General features: G+C 38.3%; 1 pseudogene; it reads left to right on the top strand.

Annotated features, from left to right (window-relative positions):
- The first annotated feature begins 2,542 nt into the window (after positions 1-2,542).
- On the top strand, positions 2,543-3,360 carry LOC114630189 (annotated as a pseudogene).
- The last annotated feature ends 10,441 nt before the right edge of the window (positions 3,361-13,801 follow it).

The raw sequence follows: 13,801 nt of genomic DNA, 5'->3' as shown, positions 1-13,801 counted from the left end.
TGCTATCCTATTCTCTACAGAACCTTAAAACACACCTTAAGAGAGGACGGCACATTGGTTTCCGGTGGAAGTTTGAGTCTTCTCTGTGGCCCTACTTGAAGTTTAGCTTCTGTGTTAACAGTTGTAAAAGTTACCACCATTATCTTAAAACTTTTAATGACTTCTTCAGTCTTCAAGTTTACTTTTTGATGTGGTTCATCCTGGGAAAATGTACATCTTCAGAAATAGATTTTACACTCTTTGTATGCAAAAGTTATCTGGGAGAGTGATGTTTTCCTCAGGTACATCTAAGTAATGCTCAGTAAACAAGTTCATTGGCACTATGGGTGACAAGCTGCTCCACATCCACTAGGAGAAAGGGTCCTGTCATCTCATCCTTGATTTAGTCAAGCCTTCTGCTAGGCAGCCTTTCCAAGACACATCCTACCCATGGGATTCACACTGCCCTGAGAGCTCCCAGTGCTCAGCACTCAAAGCCAGAGGAAGACATGTTTAGCTTAAGACTCATCCTCTTCCCCAGTCCATTCTGTCTTAGACTTTGGATGGTTTTTCCTTCACATTTCCTTTTCTTCTATAATTCTTTCCAGATAACTAAATTGTAACTTTCTTGTTTTTCTTACCAATCCTTGTTTTTAGTTCATAATATTTTCATTATTTTCCTACTTTTATTTTCTTATTTATTTATTCATTTGCTTCTGTTGAAGACACCTCCATATGCTCGTCCTTCTGTTTCCACCAAAACTATATACATTTTCATTAGAGTTAAATCTCATACAGCATATGCAATGTAGTAAAGAGTACATTTCTAATCTCGCTTTGAACACTCAAGCTATGTCCTAATTAGCATTTACAATTTACCCGTCAATTACCTCTGATGTGTTTGTGTTTTTGTTAAAATATGGACATATTAACAGATCACTGGAAGGTATTGTTTTGATGATCATTTTTGACATATTTGAAATATAATAGAAAACATTATCCATTTAATATAATTTAGTTCAGCTTAGGGTTTTTTGTTGTTGTTGATTCATTCAAGTTATATGAGGTCTTAAAGACAGATACACATATTTGTATATTGTATTATGAATTTGACTTTGACTTTCTTGACATTAGCCCATAATTCCCCACTATATCACTCTGCGACTTCTATTTCTTTCATGTGGCTAAGAGTCTCTCTATAGGTTTCTGAATTGTGCTACTAGATTCCATATGTGAGAATAGTTGTCTATGTGTCATGTTTATCTGTATGAGAGTGCCATATTTCACGTAGTACAATGATATGTAAGTCAGTTAATTTCCCCACAAATAATAAAAGAGTGACAGAAAAATATGTTTTTCTGAGAATGTGCTCAACACTGGGCCGTGTATTATAGCAACCGTCTCTTTGTGTTATGAATAACAGAAGCTCTACAAAGGGATTGAGCCCCCAAATGACCCAAGAGTTGGACTCAGAAACAATCCCAAGTGAAAAATCTTTCATTGAGAATTATTTTTTCATTTATTCTTTGTTTACATGTACAGTATTTTACTTGCATAAATGTTTATGAAATATGTGCATGTCTGTGCCACAGGGGCTAGAAGAAGGTTTCTGATATCCTGGAAATGGAGTTACAGTTGTAAGCCTCCAAGTAAGTGCTGGATTCTGCTCTAGGTTCTCTGGAAAAACAGCTGGTGCTCTTAACCACTGAACCATTTCTCATCTCTTCTGTGAATTTAAAGATAAATACCTTGGAAGAGTTTAAGAGTGCAACTGAACCTCCAAAAGTATTCAGATTGGTATGTTACTGTATACTTGGGAATTATTAGAACCTTCAAATGGGGTTTTAAAAATATGCAGTGTAGGCCAGAGAGATGGCTCAGCAGTTAAGAGCACTGACTGTTCTTCCAGAGGTCCTGAGTTCAATTCCCAGCAACCATTTGGTGACTAAATACTATGTGCAATAGGATTTGATGCCCTCATCTGGTGTGTCTGAACACAGTATACACATATACATAAAGTAAAAGAATAATTTTTAAAATTTGTACTGGTCCAGTAAAGGCTGGATGCCAGTGTGGGGAAATTAGAGGTTGAGGAGGTAGGAGTGGGAGGGTGGGGACACATCCTCGTAGAAGTAGAAGGAGGGGGAATGGGATGGGGGTTCCTGGGTTGGGGAGAGATGGGGAAAGGGGATAACATCTGAAATGTAAATAAAATATCCAAGAAAAAATAAAATTTAAAAAATCATACACTGTGATCTACTGAATATAAATATTATAACATGAAAATTTGTCTTTGGGTCATGAATATATTCTGGTTCTTAATATAACATCACTCGGAAGATTTTTTACTTTGAGCCCACCTCCTTCAAGACTTTCTATCCTCTGATGTTCTCACGACTCCCTGGAATGCAGTTCCTAGAGGTACCACATCTGGACCTGAAATACCAGAGTGTTGGACATTTCTCTAACCTGAAGTGTGAGTCAGTATATTTTCCCACAAACATCAGAATGTAATTAGCTTTATACTTCAATCTCAGTCATTTTCACTGAATGCCTGACTGAGATGACATTTCCAAGCAACACCCTCTTGGGAGTTTTCTTCATATCCCAGCCCTGTGTGGGTGTCATAGGGAACTCATTGCTCTTCATGCTGTATCTGAACAAATTCTTGATCAAAGCTCGCATTAGCAGATCTATCAATCCCATTTTCATGCACCTGATGATAGTCAATATATTTACAATCATATTCGTATTGATACCATATCATGTCATCCTTTGGGGTAACGAATTTTCTGGATGATGTTGACTGTAAGGCCATTGAATATGTCTACATAGTCACCCAGGCTATATCCACTTCTACCACTTCTATTCTAAGTGCATTCCAAGCCATCACTGTCACTCCCAGTAATGGAGTGAGCATGGCATAAGCCTAACCTCTTGAAGTGGATGTTTTGCTACTTCCTGATTTCTTGGTTCATCAACATAGTCGTATATGTGTATCTCATTGATACTGTGACAGTGAAAACCAATTACACTGATGTTGATTACAGATATTCTGATGTTTACTGTAGACATAGTCCAGTTGTGTACTCCAATCCAGGATTATTCTTGAGCATAATCATAATAAGAGACCTTCTCTTTCTGGCCATTATGATGTGGTCCAGACTCTACATGGTGACCCTCCTCCATAGGCACCGCAAGACAGCCCAGCATCTCCACAACCCAAGCTTCTCCTTCCAGCAGTCTTCTGAACACAAAGCCACTCACACAATGCTGTTTCTTGTGAACTGCTTTGTGTTCTGGGCTGGGATTCAGAAGGAGATACTCACTATTCTGTCCATTCTCCATACACTGTCTTCTGACTTACTATCAGTCCTGTAGCAGACTGCTTGCAGGATCCCCTCTTCCCTGCACTCCCTGAGTACTCCACTTCGTGATGCAGACTAGATACCCCTACCTCTTCTCGACAGCCCTTCTTATCATTTCCTCCTAACTCATCTCCCTTCCTTTCTGCCACACACTGATCTACAGAAGCATTCTCTACCAAGGACTCCACAGCCTCTATAGCTGCCTAGGGTCCAGAGAGGGCAATAGAAAACAAAGAACAGAATAAAATACACAACAAAGATAAGACCAGATATCAACATCAAGAAAAACCTCAAACATTATAACCCCACATGCACAAAAATACAAAAACAAATAAGCAAAAAATATGTTTCCTTCATAAACTAGTAAACCTATCATAGTAGGCCCTGAGATTTGCAGTACAGTGGAGACAGTAGACAAGGACTTCAAAATATCTATTGTGAATATGTTTAAGGAATTTGAAGAGGATATAAATAAATCCCTTAATGAAGCCTGGGAAAACATAAAGGGTTGAGTAAAATAATGAAAGCAATTCAAGATGTAAAGGTAGAAATAAAATTACTAAAGAAAATCCAAATAAAGAAAGAAAGAAAGAAAAAAAGGAAAGAAAAATCCAAACTGAAATAAAAGTAAGTAAAAAACTTAGGATTTCAAACAAAATCTCGGCGGTTAACCTCAGGAACAGACTACAAGACAGAGAAGAAAGAATCTTTCTGAAGAAGATATGGATAGCTCAGTCCAAGAAATTGTTAAGTCCTTTAAAAATATGGGCATTAACCCTGCTGAGACTTGAAGTGCCAGGATAGGGAGATAAGCAGCGGGACCCCCACACTCACAGAAGAGAAGGGGAGTAGGAAGGGAAAGGATTGTGTGAGGAGGGGCTAGGAGGGGATAGTGGTCATGGTGTAAATTGAATAAATTACTTAGTTAATGGAAAATATGCAGGCATAAAATACAACCAGGAAATCTAGGACACCAAAAAAAAAGACCAAATCTGTGAAACATAAGGACAGAAAAGGAGAAGAAACCCAACTCAACACTACAGAAAATACTTTTAACAAAACAATTAAAAATTTTTCCAAGTCTAAAGAAGGAGGTTCCTATTAAGACACATGAAGCACAAAACTCCACATACAAATGACCAGAAAAGAAATTCCTCACAGGATGTACTCAAAACACTAAGTGTTCAAAGCAAATGAAGATTATTAAAAGTTGTAAGGGGGAAAACCCGAGTAATATATGAATACAGCCTATTAGAATAACACGTGACTTCTCAATGGACACTCTAAAAACCAGAAGGGTGTAAATGGATGTTCTACAAACTGTAAGAGACAACACATATGGACTTAGATTACTTTACCTGAAAAAAAGTCAGTTACAATAGACAGAGAAAGAAAAACAATCCACAATAAAAACAAATTTGAACAATTTTTACCTACCAATCATGCTTTAACTTAAAGACTTTAGTCACACCTTAGAAGACACAAGAAATAAATAAAAGGAGTTCAGAAAATCAAAGGGGAGGACAAACCATAACTGTTCACCACATCAAAGGAAGGGCACACACCATAACATCAAAAAACAGGAATCAATAAACACTGCTCATTGATTACTGTCAATATAAACAATCTCAACTGTGTCCCTTATGAATATCAATGCAAAAATACTCAATAAAATTCTCACAAACAAAATCCAAGAACACATCAAAATAATCATCTATCATGAACATGTAGGCTTCATCCCAGGAATGCTTGGATGGTTCAATATTTGGAAATCCATCAATGTAATCCACTATATAAACAAAGTCAAAGAAAAAAACAACACGATCATATCACTACATGCTGAGAAAGAATTTGACAAAATTCAACATCCCTTCATGGTAAAAGTCTTGGAAAGATCAGGAATCCAAGGTCATAAACATAGTAAAAGCAATATACAGCAAAACAGTAGTCAATATCAAACTAAATGTCGAGAAACTTGAAACATTCCTACTAAAATCAGGGACTAGACAAGGCTGCCTACTCTCCCCCTACCTATTCAATATAGTACTGTAAGTCCTAGCCAGAGCAATTAGACAACATAAGCAAGTAAAATGGATACAAATAGGAAAGGAAGAAGTCAAAATTTCACTATTTGCAGATGATATGATAGTATACTTAAGTGACCCCAAAACTTCCACTAGAGAAATTCTAAACCTGATAAACAACTTCAACAAAGTGGCTGGATATAAAATCAACTCAGTCAAATTGGTAGCCTTCCTCTACTCAAAAGATAAACAGGCTGAGAAAGAAATTAGGGAAATGACACCCTTAACAATAGTCACAAATAATATAAAATATGTTGGTGTGAATCTAATCAAGCGAGTGAAAGATCTATATGATAAGAACTTCAAGTCTCTGAAGAAAGAAATCGAGGAAGATCTCAGAAGATGGACAGATCTCCCATGCTCATGGATTGGCAGGATGAATATAGTAAAAACAGGCAGCAATCTACAGAATCAATAGAATCCCCATTAAAATCTCAAGTCAATTATTCACAGAGTTAGAAAGAGAAATTCGCAAATTCATTTGGAATAACAAAAAACCCAAGATAGCAAGAACTATCCTCAACAATAAAAGAACTTCTGGAGGAATCACTATCCCTGACCTTAAGCTGTAAAAACTGAATGGTATTGGTACAGAGACAGGCAGGAAATCAATGGAATAGAATTGAAGGCCCAGAAATGAACCCACACAACTATGGTCACTTGCTATTTGACAAGGAACTAAAACTGTCCTGTGGAAAAAAGACACCATTTTCAACAAATGTTGCTGGTTCAACTTGAGGACAACATGTTGATGAATGAACATGATCCATTCTTATCTTCTTGTACAAAGCTCAAGTCTAAGTGGATGAAGAACCTCCACATAAAACCAGATACACTGAAACTAATAGAAAGAGAAGGTGGGGAAGAACCTTTTATGATTAGGCACAGGGGAAAAGTTCCTGACCAGAACACCAATGGCTTATGGTCTAAGATTAAGAATTGACAAATGAGACCTCATAAATTGCAAAGTTTCTGTAAGGCAAAGGGCACTGTCAATAGGACAAAATGGCAAACAACATATTGGGAAAAGATCTTTATCAATCACACATCCGATAGAGGGCTAATATCCAATATATACAAAGAACTCAAGAAATTAGACTCCAGACAACCAATTAGGGTACAGAGCTAAACAAAGTATTCTTTTTTTTTTTTTATTGGATGATTTATTTACATTTCCTATGTTGTCCCCTTACCCCATCCCCCACCACCCCCTCAGAACCCCCAATCCCCTCGCCCCTCCTCCTTCTTCTCTGTGGATGTAACCTCTATCTACACCCCCCCACTCTCACCTCCCCACCCTCAAAATTCCCACCCCCTGGGGCATCCAGCCTTCATGAGGTCAAGGTTCTCTTCTTCCACCTATGCCCAGCAGGGCCCTCCACTTTTACATATTCAGCTAAAGCCCTGGATCCCCCCCTAAGTGCTCCCAGGCTGGTGGTTTAGACCCTGGGAGCTGTGGTTGGTTGGTATTGTTGCTCTCCTCATGGTGCCACAAACCCTTTCAGCTCCTTCAGTCTTCACTCTAACTCCTCTATTGAGAACCCCATGATCAGTTCAATGGCTAGTTGTGAGCATCTGCCTCTGAATATGTCTGACTCTTGAAGGCCTCTGAGGAGATATCCATATCAGGCTCTTATCAGCATGCACTTCCTGTCTTCCACATCAGCATCTACCTTTGGTGATTGCACATGGGATAGATACTCAGGTGGGGTGGTCTTGAGACGGCCCCTCCTTCAGTTTCTGTCCCTCACTTTGTCTCCATATTTGCTCCCTTGAGTATTTTGTTGCTCCTTCTAAGAAGGACCGAATCACCCTCACTTGGTCTTTCTTCTTTATGGGCTTCATGTGGCCTGTGAGTTGCATCTTGGGCATTTCAAGGTTCTAGGCTAATATCCAATAATCAGTGAGTGAATACCATGTGTCTTCTTTTGTGATTGGCTTACCTCACTCAGGATGATAATTTCTAGTTCCATCCATTTACCTAGGAACCTCTCGAATTCATTGTTTTTAATAGCTGAGTAATACTCCATTGTGTAAATATACCACATTTTTTGAATCCATTCCTCAGTTGAAGGACATCTGGGTTCTTTCCAGCTCCTGGCTATTATAAATAAGGCTGCTATGAACATAGTTGAGCATATGTCCTTGTTATATGTTCGAACATCTTCTGGGTATATGCCTAGGAGTGGTATAGCTGGATCCTCAGGTAATGCTATGTCCAATTTTCTGAGGAACCACCAGACTGATTTCCAAAGTGGTTGCACCATCTTGCAGTCCCACCAACAATGGAGGAGTGTTCCTCTTTCTCCACACCCTCGCCAGCATCTACTATCACCTGAGTTTTTAATCTTAGCCATTCTGACTGGTGTGAGATGGAATCTCAGGGTTGTTTTGATTTGCATTTCCCTGACGACTAAGGATGCTGAACATTTCTTTAGATGCTTCTCGGCCATTCGAGTTTCTTCCCTTGAAAATTCTTTGTTAACAGAGCTAAACAAAGTATTCTTAACTGAGGAAACTTGGATGGCTGCGAAGAACCTAAAAAAAATGTTCAATATCCTTAGCCGTCAGGGAAATGCAAACCAAAACAACACTGATTCCACCTCACACCAGTCAGAATGGCTAACATCAAAAATTCAGGTGACAGTAGATGCTGATGAGGATGTGGAGAAAGAGAAATAGTCCTCTATTGTTGGTGGGATTGCAAGATGGTGAAACCACTCTGGAAATCAGCCTGGTGATACCTCAGAAAATTGGACATAGCATTACCTGAGGACCCAGCTATACCACTGCTGTGCATATACCCAGAAGATGCTTCAACATATAACAAGGACATATGCTCCACTATGTTCATAGCAGGATATTTATAATAGCCAGAAGCTTGAACCAACCCAGCTATTTTTAAATAGAGGAATGGATAAAAAAAAATATGGTACATTTACACAACGGAGTATTACTCAGCTATGAAAAACAATGAATTCAAGAAATTCTTAGGTAAATGGATGGAACTAGAAAATATCATCCTGAGTGAGGTAACTCAATCACAAAAGAACACACATGGTATTTACCCACTGATAATTGGATATTCGTCCAGAAGCTTGCAATACCTAAGATTCAACTCACAGACCACATGAAGCTCATGAAGAAGGAAGACCAAGTGTGGGTGCTTCGGTCCTTCTTAGAAGGAGTAACAAAATGCTCAAGGGAGCAAATATGGAGACAAAATGTGGGACAGAAACTGAAGGAGGGACTATATGGAGACCATCCCACGTGGGTATCCATCCCATGTGCAGTCACCAAAGCTAGTCACTGATGTGGAAGTCAAGAAGTGCATGTTGACAGAAGCCTGATATAGCTGTATCCTTAGAGGTCTGCCAGAGTCTGACATATTCAGAGGCAGATGCTCACAGCTAACCATTGAACTGATTAAGGAGTTCCTATGGAGGTGTTAGAGAGAAGGAGCTGAAGGAGCTGAAAATGTTTAAGGCCCTATGAGGAGTGCAACAATACCAACCAACCAGACCTCCCAGTGTCTAAACTACCAGCCTGGGAGCTCATGGGGAGGGAACCATGGCTCCAGCTATATATGTAGGGGAGGATGGACTTGTCAGGCATAGGTGGGAGAGAAGACCCTTGGGCCATGAAAGCTGGGCGTTGAGTGTGTGAGAATTTGAGGGTGGGGAGGTGGGAGTAGGTGGGTGAATGAGGGCACAACTTCATAGAAGGAGGAGGAAGGGCAATGAGATAGGAGGTTCCTGGGCGGGGTAGAATGGTGTAAGCCGGTAACATCGGAAATGTAGATAAAATATCCAATAAAAAGATAAAAACTAAAAATTATTACATTCAAAAAATCTCAATTACCCAGTAAAAGGACTCAGATTAACAAAATAGATTAGGAAACAGAATTAATCCTTCAGCTACTTTCAAGAAATGAACCTTGGGCTAGAGAGATGGCTCAGTGGTTAAGAGCACTGACTGATCTTCCAGAGGTCCTGAGTTCAAATCTCAGCAACCACATGGTGGCTCACAACCATCAGTAATGAGATTGGATGCCCTCTTCTGGTGTGTCTGAAGACAGCTAGAGCGTACTCAAAAAATAAAATTAATTAATTAATTAATTAATTAATAAAAAAGATTCCCCCCAAAAAAGAAAGAAATGAACCTTATTGTCAATGATAGACATCAACTCAGAGTAAAAAGATGGAAAAGGATATTCCAAGCAAATGGACCCTACAAGCAAGCAGGTGTAGCCATTTTAATATCTGACAAAATATACTTCAAATCAAAACTAATCAGAAGAGATAGGGAAGGATACTACATGCTCATCAAAGAAAAAGTCCACCAAAAGGACAATTCTAAACATTAATACATCGAACACAAAGGCACCCAAGTTGATAAAAACATAAACTGACAGCTTAAATTACATATTAACTGTTACACAGTGATGGTGGATGACTTCCAACACCCCACTCTCACCAATATACAGATCACCGAAATCAGTTAAGTAACGTCATAAAACATGTGGAGCTAGCAGAAACCTACAGAACATTTTACCCACACACAAAAGAATACACTTTCTTCTCAGCAGCTCATGGAACATGCTCCAAAATTGACTGCATATGTGGACACAAAGCAAGTCTCAACAACAGCTATAAGACAATTAAAATAATACCCTGCATCCTATCTGACTATCACATTATTTGATCAACGATAAACAAGAAAAACTATGAAAGTTGTGGAAACTAGGGTCAAGTTATGGTGGTACACATTTTTAATTCCAGAGCTTAGAAGGAAGAAGCAAGATAATCTCTGTGAGTTCAACGCCAGCCTGGTATACAGAGTGAGTTTCAGGACAGACAGAACAATATAAAGAGAAGAATATAAGAATAGTATTATTTTGAGACAAAATAATAATAATAGTAATAATAATGGTGGTGGTGATAGAAACTGAACAGCTATATGAAAACTGAGTTAATACATAAATCAAGAAATTTAATATGTTTTGGAATTGATGAAAAATGAATACTCAGCATAACCATACTTACGTGATGCAATGGAGGCAGTTCTAAGAAGTAAGGTCATAGCACTAAGTGCCTACATCAAAAACTTGGAGAGAGCTCATACAAGTAACTTTGTAGCACTCCTCAAAATTCTAGAACAAAAAGAAGACATAACACCCAGAAAGGGTATTATATTACAAGAAATAATCAAATTCAGAGCTGAAATGTTGAACTAGAAACAACAGCAAGAATACAAAGAATCAATGAAATAAAGAGTTGATTCTTTGAGAACAATCAATGAGATTGGCTATTTTATTTGTTTTGGTTTTGTTTGGTTTTGGGTTTTGCTTTGTTTGTGGTGGTGGTGTTGTTGTTGTTGTTGTTGTTGTTGTTGCAGGACACGGTTTCTCAGGCTGGACTTTGCACTCCTAGAACTAGCTCTGTAGAACAGGCTGGTCTCAAACTCAGAGATCCACCTGCATCTGCCTCCTGAGTGTTGGGATTAAAGGCATGTTTCACCCTTGCCTGGCTAAAAGGGACCAAATTTTACCCAAAGTAATGAAAAGATGTAAAGAGAAGATCCAAATTAATAGAATTAGAGATAAGGCAGCTCGAGACATGGCCCAATGGTTAACAACATTGGCTGCTCTTCCAGAGGACCCTGGTTTGATTAATTCCAAGAACACACAAGGTGGCTCACGACCATCTGCTACCACTTCTAGGGAAATCAAAACCCTTCTCTCAACTCCATGAGCACTGCATGCATGTGGTACACAGATAACATGCTGGCAACACCTAAGCAGACACACACAATAATAATAGTAATAATACTATTAATGCTACCACTAATAATATAAAGACAAAAGAACCAGTGCAATCACTGTACCTTAACAGATTATAGTAAAATAAAACTAGAAATAAGTAGCAAGAGAAATTTCACAACGATTTAAAGACTGAACAATACAGTTTTGAATGAACAGTGGATCATTGCAGAAATCAACAGGGAAATGAGAAATTTCTGGCATCAGAAGACAATGTCTGTGATTATTGCCACATCTGCTTGAAAATTTTTAATGAATTCCTTTATATTAAGTTTCCCTTTCTGATGTAGTTCAACTTGGGAAAATGCACATCCTCAGACAGAGACTGAGCTCTTATTTACTTGTCTTAATCAATTACCATGAGAATTACACTGTATCTTGGAGAGTAATGTTTTCCTTGGAGTGCATTAAAATGATGCTCAGTAAACAAGGTCATTGACAGCATGGGAGGGACAGTCCTCCTATCCTGTTCCTTCTTTAGTCGTGGCTCCTGTTAGACAGCCTTCCCAAGACACTTCATGCCTGTGATGCTTCGTGTCTGAGGGAAACACACTGCCCTGAACAAGGGTTTGTAGCACACCACTCAGAGCAAGAGGAGGTATGGCAACCTTCCCACGGTTTCTCTTTTCGTGCCTAGTCTACCATTCCATTTACAATACCTTACAGTACCTTACACTTTGGGGATTTTGTTTCGTATTTCAGATATGATTTTCTCCTGTTTTTCTGTCAAGCTAGGGTATCCCTTTTCTTTCTTACTTTTCTGTATACTACTTCCCTTGGTCTTCATAAATGTATTTTCTTCTTTAATTTTTTTATTCATGTATTTTATGTGTATGTTGGTTTGTCTACGTGTATGTGAAACACATGAGTGCAGTGCTCCAGGAAACCAGCAGAAGGTGTCAGATCCTATGGAGGTATTCTTACAGACAGGTAAGAGCCTCCCTATGTTGATGAAAATTGAACCCAGGCTCTCTGGAAGACCTGCCAGAGTTCTTAACCACTGAGACATCTCAAGCCCCAATTACTTTCTTTGTTAATACATTTGCATCTGATCCAGACAATGATTCCATCAAAATGAGAAGAATGCCCATCTAAATTTTTATAATACTAAAATATTTTGAAGGATTTTTTTACACATAAAATTTTGCACATTTCTCTTAAAGACCCATATTGGCTTAAGTAATCAAAACATAATCATTTAACAGGCGTTTGGACTTTCCCAACTGCTGTATACAACATTAAATCCTGGTGCTGTCTTTCCTTCTGGACAACTGCACAGTCTCACTGAGGAATGTTAGCAAATTCTCTACAAGACAGTGGCTTTGTTTTTACTGTATGTATCTGCTGCTTGCTATTGTTCTGCTTTTATTTATTTAACTCCTCTATCTTAGATTTCATTTTAAATTTCCTCTTAAATATGCTGTTGTCTTCTCACATCTCTTATCTATTTTACACACACATTTCTAGAGGAGACACACTGCAGTTCATTTTAATAATGGATTTTTTCCATTATGTGATTGCCAAAATTTGCATTCATTTTTAACTTGCTGATAATCAGGTGGGTTTTCACTTTCTTTTGTGTGAGGTGTGTGCATGTATGTGAGTGTTCACTTGTTCATGCATGTGTAAGGGTAAAAATTGGTGTCATGTGTCTTCCTCTGTCTCCTCCAAATTGTTTGAGACAGTATCTTTCTCTAAACCTGGAGTACATCAGTTTGCTAGTCTAGCTGGTCAGTGGGCTTCAGGGCTCCACCTGTCACCACCCTGTCCAGTCCACACATTCAACCTTTACATTGGGGCTTGATATCTGAACTCACACTTGCATGACAATCACTTTATTCTCAGAGTTGTCTTTCCAGCCCTGTGATGTTTGTTTATAACACAATATTATGGACATAGAATTTTATCTAAGAGCAAACTAAACCATTGGTGAGCCTTTCTTTAATGCTGGTTACATGGCCACATTTACTCCTTAATGCATGTGTGACCGATGACAAATGACTGCTGCTTTACTTGACTGTGTATGCTTAGTTACACTAGGGCTATCTCTAGATAAATTTTTCAGACCCCTTTTTCTCTTTTATCGGTTGGATGGGTGAAATGCTAGATGACTTTGTTAAGATTTTCCATCAAGGTGGGCATTTTACCACACACCTTCACTTCCAACACCAGGGAGGCAGAGGTGGGCAGATCTCTGTGAGTTCAAGGACACCCTTGTTTACATAGTAAGTTCCAGGACAGCCAAATCTACATATATAGTAAAACCCTGTCTCAAAAAAATTCCTTCATATTGGTTGTGATTGTTATACCTCCTATAATTTTCTAAGCATGGCTATGTATAGATAATATTACATGTATTTTTAATCCTCAGATTTAATTTTATATTGCTACAGAAATAGGGTCATTAACATGCAGGAAATATGTTTCTGTAACTTTTTTTGTAAAAATATAAATTATTTAAGGAGAAAATTTCCTGTTAGTTAAGTTAAAATTGTTCTTCCATTTTTTTTATTTTGAATCTTTCTACATTTTCCTGATAGTTTCGTCTC

This window comes from Grammomys surdaster, unplaced genomic scaffold (assembly GCF_004785775.1).
Source record: "Grammomys surdaster isolate TR1022 unplaced genomic scaffold, NIH_TR_1.0 332, whole genome shotgun sequence".
Lineage (NCBI taxonomy): Eukaryota > Metazoa > Chordata > Mammalia > Rodentia > Muridae > Grammomys > Grammomys surdaster.
The sequence above is the reverse complement of the archived record's forward strand: the minus strand, read 5'-3'. Positions and strand labels throughout refer to the sequence as shown.